This window comes from Glycine soja, chromosome 17, assembly GCF_004193775.1.
Source record: "Glycine soja cultivar W05 chromosome 17, ASM419377v2, whole genome shotgun sequence".
Taxonomy (NCBI): domain Eukaryota; kingdom Viridiplantae; phylum Streptophyta; class Magnoliopsida; order Fabales; family Fabaceae; genus Glycine; species Glycine soja.
In genome coordinates this window covers 19,945,878-19,952,804 of record NC_041018.1, presented here as the reverse complement: position 1 = coordinate 19,952,804, position 6,927 = coordinate 19,945,878, and the positions used below count along the sequence as shown (strand labels likewise).

Below are 6,927 nucleotides of genomic sequence, written 5' to 3'. Positions count from 1 at the left end.
CCACGATTTACCAAGATTGTTGCAAGCTATATATCAATTTTTTCATGGTATGGTCATGGAGAAGAAAACATTGCCAATGCCGCCACAAGGAGGTCAAACAGTAGAGGGTTTTGTGAAATTCCATCGTCTTTTTTGGAGTTTTAGACTGTGTATCAATGGGTTTCAATATTGCAAGCCCATGATTCAGGTCGATGGAACATGATTGTATGGTAAGTATAAGGGACCCTCCTTCTGGCAGTTTTAGAAGATGATAACAATAAAATCCTTCCAATAGCCTTTGCCATTGTCAAAGGTGAAATAATTGACACATGGCTCTTCTTCCTCCCAAATTTAAAAAGGAATGTCACTCTACAACATGGTCAACGTTTGATTCAGACAGGCACGAGTCAGTAAAAAGTGCTTACTCAAGACGTGATAGTGGGTGGACGACACAAAATTTTGTGAATGTGTTCTACATTAGACACATGACACAAAATTACATGAGGAGGTTCAAGAACAATGACATCAAAAAACTCATTATCAATATGGGTGAGTGCTAAATTTCTTTCTCTTCATATTAAATATCACTTCATTTTGTATTATTCACAATATTAAAATTGTATGTATATAACTACTCAACATATGCAAGGACAAAGTCTATGTTCAATAAGCAATTAATTGGCTCAATGTGATTCCACAAGAAAAATGGACTCTCGCATCAGATGGTGGTCAATGATGGGGATACGTGACCACCAATCTTGTTGAGTAAATTAATTCAGTACTAAAGAAATAAAGAAATCTTCCAATAAGTGCGCTAGTTAAATCAACATATATAAGGTGTAAGGCATTGTTCAACAAAAGAGGGAGACAAGTCGCAACAATCCTTACATTTGACCAAGTGTATGCGCAAGTACTAAACAAGGTCATTGAAGACACACAGAGAAAGGCAAATGCTCACATTGTTCTTCAGTTCGATCGATGCCACACATAGTTCTTGGTCCAAGAGACAATAAACCCAAGAGAGGTTTGGCCGGTTGTATTTCAAAACAAATTCAAAAATTAGCACATGCCTTCTTCTCATGTTGTTGCTTCTTGTAAGCATGGTCACCATGAGTACAAGAACTAAATACATCCCAAGTATACATTGGAAAGTGTCTCCAATGCATACAAAGGACTATTTGGAGAATTCCGCAACAAAGCGTATTGATCATTGTGTAACGAGCCAATAATCTGCCTCGACCCAAAAAAGAAAAGAAATTCTAAGGGTGGTCTTGTCTCCTCTTGCACACGCATAGAATTGGATATCCAAGAACCAGGTCAACCAAAGCAATGTTCCATGTGTCGCATCCCAGGCCATTGAAAGAAATATTTCCCCTACCGTATAGGCTCAAGCCAACATTAAACTTATGTGATATTCTTTGCATTTAAAAAAATTGTTTATTGTTTCAAATTTAAAATATTTTGTTCTATTGTTGGTAATTTTATATATTTTTTGTAATTTAAATATTTTAGTTCAATTCAACTTGCTGGTTACATATTTTTTTTAATTTCAAATATGTACTTTAATGATCAAATAAAAAGAAAATGCAAATCAATAAAAACTCTATATTTTTTTAGTTTCAGTATCGAAATTTTCTATAGTTTGTATGTGGGTAATAAGAGTACACTACACGACTCACGGAGTCATGGTCAATCAATCTATTATTGCACCAAAAGAACTTCTAAACTAAGAAATAGAAATAGACAATATTTAGAAAACAAACTGATCGAGGCCGTACCCGAATCAAATAAACATTAAAAATGCAGTATCTAGGAAGTGATCCTAGGTCATCTCCCATCAAGCAATGGCCAACCAAACGTTCATAATAGATAGTAAGAAAATAGTAACGAATCGGGGGGGGGGTTGTTTGTTTTTGTAAATTAAACAACAAGCAAATTTGAATTAGAAAATAACATAATTAAAACATGTAGTTTCCCCTTGATTCACAAGCAAGTCTCTTATCCTAGGTTACGAGAATTTATCCTTAATCAGTTCAACCACTTAATCCAACCCTAAATTAAATTACTGAGTGAAAATTAACATAAGGTTGTCATTATGTGATTAAGTAACACATACACCAATTGATCATTAATGAAACTGATCATTAAGCATGAACATAAATTAAGCGCAAAGACAATTAATCAAGCACTAAACATGCATGGATTAATAGAAACAAATACAGAGCAATTGGTGAAGAGGAAAAACTGATCAAAATTCAATAGTAATAACAAAACCTCAAAGAGAGTTGTGCTTGATCCTCAAGAGAAAACAACACTGGAGCCTTAGCCTTCCATAAATCACTAGAAAACGAAATTGTAGATTGAAGCCGAAACGGAATTGCAGAAAACGAATTTTATTACTACGTGAACAGTAAAAACTGGAATTGCAAAACTCTACAATTATTTTCCTCTCCGAAAAACTCTCTCTAAACTAATTTGCTTTTAGTGAGCAGTGTATGTGAACAGGGTGCTGTTGTATAGGTCCTCAGCCCCAAAGCTTACAAATTTGTTTTAAGTCCAAGCCCATAAACAAAATAAAATAAAATCTGGACAAGATAAGATAAGATTGGATGAAATAGAATCTATATGAAATAAAATCTGGATAAGATAAGATTTGATAAAATAAAATTGTCTGCTCTCTTCAAGTTCAAGCCCAATTGCTTATAATTCTCCTAAAATTAAATTAAGAACACAAAATTAGTCAAGTAGGCCCAAATGATAAAATTGCATAATTAATTTGACAATTAAGGCTAAACAATAATTAAAATGGTGACAAAAGGGTTAAGAAATAGGAGAAAATAATGACATATCACAAACAAAATTAGATATATAGTTATAGTAGATTAAATGTATGTTGGGGTGAGATGTTGTCCAATCGTTTTTTATTTTAAAAATGTAAAAGTAATGGAATACTAAATATTACTATTTTTTAGTAAACTATTTTAAAATCAAATTTATTTCACTGTAGTAAAATATTTTAAAATAAATATATTTAATAATTGGAATATGAATTAGAAAATAAAATATATGAAGGGATGTGTTCAAATAAATCAATGTGAAGTAGTTCAAGGAGTTTTGAAGTAGAAACAATGTTTTTGTTTTGAAAGGAGTTTTTAACTTGCTTTCCTTTTTTACTAGCTTCACATAGTATTCTTGATCAATTTGCTAATTTTAAAGAAAATTTCTTTTAAAAAAAAAAAACGTTAACAAAAGGATATTGTTTACGGGTGATTGATTAGAAATTGGTTTTAACATAACTTGGTGATACAATCCTTGGAAGCAAATGTTTTTCAAAACACTATTTTTAAGTTTGCTTTTATTTAAAAACCAATTCACCCTCTCTTATTTGTGAGTTTCATCATCTTTTTCAATATTTTGGTCAAATAGGTTACAAATATGTAGAACTTTTGACTAAAATGAAAACTTATATTTTTAATGACCCAAATAGGTTACAAATAAGTTTGTAATGACTTTAAAATGATGTGCTTAAAGACCTAATGAAATGATTATAGTTTGGGCCCAAAGACCTATATGAAATCAACCCAAATGGGTCCAAAGACCCATTAATTATACACAATTAGGGTTTTGGTCAGCATTATAAAACCAACATCTAGAGACTAGCTTCGTGCCTTTTACCCCTGCTGGTTTTGAGGAAGAGAGGGAAATTGAATTCTTTCACTGCATTTGTGTGTTGGAGAGGTTGGGTCTCGGAGTGATGAAACTTAGATGCCAATTCTTGCTTAACTTTTGGTAAGTAAATTCATTATCCTCATCTTCTTCCTTTGCTCTTCATCTTCAAAGCTCAAGAAACTCACTCCTTTATTTTTTTTATAACATTGGCTCCTAGGTTTTGTCTGTGACCACCCAAGTGCTCTTTCTCACTTCGACTTCTATTTTTGAACTTGAAGCTCCTAGGTATGGAGGGGTTTTCCTCTTTTTATCTATGCCATGGTGTTTTGTTCTTATTCTAGCGATGTTGGGCAATTGTTTGGGTCAAGGGTATCTTGAAAATGCTATAAATCTTGAAAATTACTTATTTGTTATCTTAGGGCTGCACATGGTTTGTATTTTTATAAATAATTTTGTTCACGATTTCTGGTTGGTGAGACAACTCCCTAGTGTTTCAGGATTTTGCAGTCACTAGGAATTTTTACTAATTGTTTTGAGCACTATATTCTTTTAATGGAATTGTCGAATTTGTATAGTGCGTTGTTTTTCTCTCTATAAAAATTGTGGAGCACAAATTTTGAAAACTGGAACCATAAAATTGTTTGATAAATGAAGGGGACTAAACATGATTTTCGTTTAACCCTAACCAACTTGGGAAATATTTTTAAATATTTATTTTCTGAAAAACCACACATTCTGTCCAGTTGAGAAAATAAATATGGAAATAATATTTTCTTAAGATTTAGGAATTCAAAAAATTATACGACGCAAGTTTGATCTTTTTGAGTGCCTTGTTATTTTCTCAAAGTTTTTAAATGTTTTTTTATTTATTTGTTTTCTCGTGGAAACTCTGTTTTTTGGACAGCAAAGACATTTACTTATAAACAAGGTGTTCTTTTCAAATATTAAATTTGGAAAAACAATATGTGATTATCTTACATGTTTAGCATGCTCTGTGTGAATTTTGATAAAAACACACAGGTTTAAAATTTTTAAAATTCCAAAAACACATTCAAAGTATGTCCTATAAACTGCGTTTAATTTAAAATAAACATTTTATGTTGAATTTTGATGTGCTTAATTTTTGTGATACAATCTGCATGTTGAGGAGTATATATCTCTGTAAAATTTCATGAGTTTGAGTTCATTTGACATGTTAGATATTGTTATAAAAGAATTATGAGCATATGAGAAATATAGGAAATAAATTAATATAATTGTTCGCGACTCATTCTAACTCAAGTTCTTGCTCGTGACTCATTCTCGTTCAATACTCGCAACTACGGGTGACCAAAGTTTTTACGACCGGTATTGACATAAGTTGTTTTTCACTGACGTTAACCAATGTTTTTTCGGTCAGATCTTTTTTGTATGATATCAACCAAACCATTTTTTGCCGATATCGACTAAGATTTTTTTTATATGATATTGGTTAGGGTTATTTTCTCACTGACGTCATTCATGAAAACTTTTTGTCGACGTCAACCAAGGATTTTTTTTTTGCCGTTGTCATCTAGGTTTTTTCAGTTGATGTTGATCAATGATTTTTTTGGTCGACATTAGCTAGATTTTTTTCTATTGACATCGATCATGGCTAACTTTTGAGTAAACACATGTTAGGGTTTTTCAGTCGATGTTAGTTAAGTTTTTCTAGCCAATATCGACTAGGGTTATTTTTTCGGCCGATGTTAGCTAGAGTATTTTGGCTGATGTCAACTAGATTTTCTTAGCCGACATCGATTAGGATTTTTTTGTTGACATCAACTAGGGTTTTCTGGCTAACATCAGCTAGAGCTATTTTTTAACCACATTAACTAGGTATTTTGGTTGATGTTGACTAGGGTTTTTTCTGTTAACACCAACTAGGTATTTTTGACCGACATCAGACATGACTATTTTAAGTCGAAATTGACTAGGTTCTTACAGTCGACATTCACTAGAGTTTTTTCGGTCGATATCAGTCAGAGCGTTTTTTTAGCCAACATCAGCCAAGGCTATTTTATAGTCGATATTGGGTAACGTTGTTTGTCAAACATTGGTCAAGGCTATTTTTTAGCCAACTTCGACTAGGGATTTTTCGGCCAACGTTGACCAATGATTTTTTTCGGCCGACATCGGGTAGGTTCTATTGGTCGGCCTTGACCAAGCTATTTTTTAGTTAATATTGGGTAGATTTTTTTGTCAATGTCTGCTAGGATTTTTTAGGTCGACATTGGCTAAAAAATAGTATTGGTCAATGTCATTCGAAAAGATCCTAGTTGGTGTTGGCCAAACAAACCCTAGCCAATGTTGGTAAAAAAACCTAGCCAACATCAGCTAAAAAATAGACTCAACCAACGCTAGTAAAAAAATAGTCTCGACTGATGTCAGCTGACATATATTCTTGACATACTTTGACCTAAAAATCTTATTTAATGTTGACCGAAAAATAGTCTTGGTTGATGTTGGTTTTAAAACATTGTGGTCAGGCAAACAACTTTAATTAAAATTATCAATATTTTGTATTTTTAAATTATTAAAAATTGAAAAATATTTTTTAATTAATATTTCAAAATTAAATTGTGTTTGTTTTCTATAAAGTTTAATATTAAAATTTCATTTATTTAAAATATAAAATTAAAATTTTGTATATAGAGGAAATTGAATTGTCCTATTCAAATAAAGAATTTAAAATTAAAAAAATTTGAATTGATTTATTCCAACAAAGCATTTGAAAATAAAGAAAATTAAAATTAAAATAATTCAAATTTTAAACATTTTAAATTTTTTGAAATTTTAAAATTCTTAATCTAGACACAAGGTAAAGGCTTAGACTCTCCCATGCTTCCAACATCTGTTGCATGATAGTCCTTGCTGGTTTCTACTTGTAGGTGAATGCAAATAATACTTTAAGGCCTTCCTCTCAAAAACTGTTATTTGTTGTGTGTGTGTTAGGCACCTCCACGCAAATAAAGCAGACCAACATATGTCTACAAAGGCAAGTGATTTGTCAAAGCAAGCCAGCATAATGGGCTTTGTATGCAATGGACCGGAAGTGGGCTTCAAAAACATTACTACTCCACTGAAACTTTGTGCTAAACCAAACCAATGACAATTTCATCCTCTAGTGAGTGCTTTTGAGAAGCAATTTTCCTGAAATAGATACACAATTTTGAAAAGCAAAATTTTCCTCTGCTTCACCAGGTGGTGACACCTGTATTTTTTTTCTAATTAATGCAATTTATGGGTTTTCAAATGTTA

The 6,927-nt window shown here is 31.9% G+C and overlaps 1 long non-coding RNA gene across 1 annotated transcript; it reads left to right on the top strand.

The window, feature by feature from the left end:
- The first annotated feature begins 3,649 nt into the window (after window positions 1-3,649).
- LOC114393215 lies at window positions 3,650-6,927 on the top strand. The gene is made up of 3 exons (XR_003662490.1): window positions 3,650-3,768; window positions 3,866-3,933; window positions 6,622-6,927. It is a non-coding gene; the product is annotated as an uncharacterized LOC114393215 (long non-coding RNA).